Genomic DNA, 3,009 nt, shown 5'->3' with positions numbered 1-3,009 from the left:
TAATGTTATTAAGTTTACCTCCAGGAAAGACACGTTAGTAATGTTACAGGAGCCCTCTGACACTGATTTTTATTGTTTCTCTAGCTTATAGCCCGAATATCTCACCCTGAATGGCATGTGGGCACACCCACCCCCACACACTGGAGACTGCAAGGCTCTACTAGGGAGGTAGCCTCTTGTGTTCTGGATGGATTGCAACCAAGAGGTCAGTGACATCATGTAATGACAACTGTCCTTGTCTGAGTGGTGACATGGTGTCATAGTATCATATTTTCATTTCAGTGGCTGTGATAAAATATCCTGATAAAAAGCAGCTTGGAGGTGAAAAGTCCATCATTAAGGGGAAGCTCAAGGCAGTAAATTCAAACAGTTAGTCATATCACATTCACAAGGACAAAGAGAAGTGGATGACTGGGCCCTCTTTTCCTTATTTGTGCTCAGATTGATCTCTTCAATCCTCTCTTCTGCCTATGAACCGGTGCTGCCCACAGTGGACTGGGTCTTTCCATATCAATTAACTTAAGGTAATCTCTCCCAGATATGCCCATCGAGGCTTTCTTACCAGGTCATTCTAGCTTATACCAAGTTCATAGTTAAACTGATCATTGAATATGGTAAGAGTGTAGCAGCATGTATATCTACCATAATCTTTCAGAGATCACCCCCAAAACCCTTGCTCCCCTACATCAACAGTCTCCCCACTATCAATATCCCCTGCCATACTGGATCACCCACAACATCCAATAAACTCATGCTGCATATCATCATGCCAAATCCACAGTGGACATTACAGGGTTCACTCTTGTATATTCTACATCCTACAAGTTTGGAAAGACATAAAGCAGGCATCATGCACCTGCTATTATAATATCATAAAGAGCAGCCTCTCTATTATAAAGTTCTTCCATGCCTTACCCACAACAGCTCCCAGCAGCCACAGAGTTTTCAACTTTATCATCACTTTTATCTCTCTAGAACCTCACTTAGTTGGAATCAGATGGTGTATAGCCTCAGATTGGCCTCATCTTGGGATTCCTCTATGTTGTTTCATTTCTATTTAGTGCTAAGAAATATTTCACTTTTTGGATGTACAACGGTTTGTTTACCACTGACTGAAAGATACCAGGCTGCTTTCAAAGTTTGGCAACCAGGAAGAAAATGTTCAGCATCATGTGCTAGTATTTGTTTGGATATATTTTCAGTTTTTTAGGGTAAATGCCAATGAGTACTATTGCTGATCCTGTAAGAAACTACCTGCCCCTAAAAAAACTCAAACCGTCTTCCAAACTGTCTGTACCATCTTGCAACAAGCAATAGAGAGAATTCCAGTTACTTACTATGTGTGGCCAGCATTTGGTGCTGGTACCGTTTTGTGACTTTGCCATAATGATAGGTGTGTGGTGGTATCTCACTGTCTAGATCACATTTCGCTGATGGGAAGCATTTGTGTTTTCCTAAAGTGCAAGTATTACAATCTAATGACTGGTGTAATGGGTGTCACACAGAGATGAGGAATAAATCCAATTATGAAAATGTACTTATTTGCCACTTAAATCCTCTGTGTTACTGTGACATACTTTATTTTTCTATATTGCACTTCCCCCTTTTCCTTATTAAATTTGCAATTACTCCATTGTGTGCAGAATGGCAGATGGATGCTCATGAGTCACTTTGACTTTTCTCCAGTGGTCTCCTTAGGAACAGTTTCCATTCTTTCCAGAGCTGACTCCCTATACAAAGGGAACCTCACAGTCACCTGGAGTGTCCTTCATGGTTTATACAGGTCTCATGGTGGTGACACATGACACTTCTGAAACAGGAAGCAAGGGCTCACAGTTACAGGCCTGTTATTTCCTCTCAGACACTTGATAGGATGTTAATGGATTGCTTCTTTGTTCAGGCTACAGTGAGTTTTACTTTGCATTTCTTGCGGTCCCAGGAGAGGGGGTTGTACAGGGAAAGGGTTGGGGAACCTCTAGGAAACAGAGTCAAACCTACACTCAGGTGAGGCCTATAGGGAATCCAGAGAGGTGAAAACACACTTACAAGTCATTTACACAGTATTTCTACAGGAAACTCACAGTGGGCATTGGGTTGGACTTAAAGGTCCATAACTCCTTCTCAAACCCATGCCTTAGCTTCTGAGGCTCGGCTTTGAGTTTAATCTAGCTCCTAAAAATTGCTGACTACAAAATGATGATAATGTATGCATGTTGGTTGCCTTGCTTTTCTAATGTGCCAATTGTAGTCATTAAGTGCTGTGGGAAGAAGGCGAACAGGCAATTCAGGGAGAAGCTCACATCTAACTACCAGCTTAATTAATACGGGGGGAGGGTGAGGCAGTAAAGTGATTTATTCCTTCCTTTCTTCCTTTGCTAATGCACACTGCAGTTTTCTCTTCTCCAAGCTCAGGGGCCTCAAGGGTAAGTGGGTGACCTGAGCCAGCAGGGATAGGGTGTCACCCCAGCATTCAAAGGACCTGGCTGGACCCTCTGTCCTGGACTTATGCCTCACTTCTACCTCCTTACAGCTTGCAGACCTAATGCTTCCCACATGAGTCTGTCTCTGAGGCTGCTAGGTTTCCCTCCCTCCCTCCCTCTCTCCATTCCTCCCTCCCTCCATTCCTCCCTTCCTCCTTCCTTCCCTTCCCTTTCTCTCTTTCCTCCTCCCTTTCTAGACAAGGTCACATGGTCCCAGCCTGTAGGTGGGGATAGCCCTGAACTTCTGATCCTTCTGACTCCATTTTCTGAGTGCTGGGATTGCAGTGTGTGCTATCATGTCTTGTTTTATGAGCCGCTAGGGATGGAGCACAGAACTTTCTGTGTGCTACATGAGGACTCTACCAACTGAACCACTACAACCCTAGTCATGAAGCCTCATCCTCATCCCCCATCACTGTCACTTAGTGAGAGAGAGAGAGAGAGAGAGAGAGAGAGAGAGAGAGAGAGAGAGAGAGAGAGAGTTATGTACAAACCTGGGCATACACACCAGAGGCCAGAGAAGGATGAG

The sequence above is a fragment of the Phodopus roborovskii genome, unplaced genomic scaffold, assembly GCF_943737965.1.
Source record: "Phodopus roborovskii unplaced genomic scaffold, PHOROB, whole genome shotgun sequence".
NCBI lineage: Eukaryota > Metazoa > Chordata > Mammalia > Rodentia > Cricetidae > Phodopus > Phodopus roborovskii.
The sequence above is the reverse complement of the archived record's forward strand: the minus strand, read 5'-3'. Positions refer to the sequence as shown.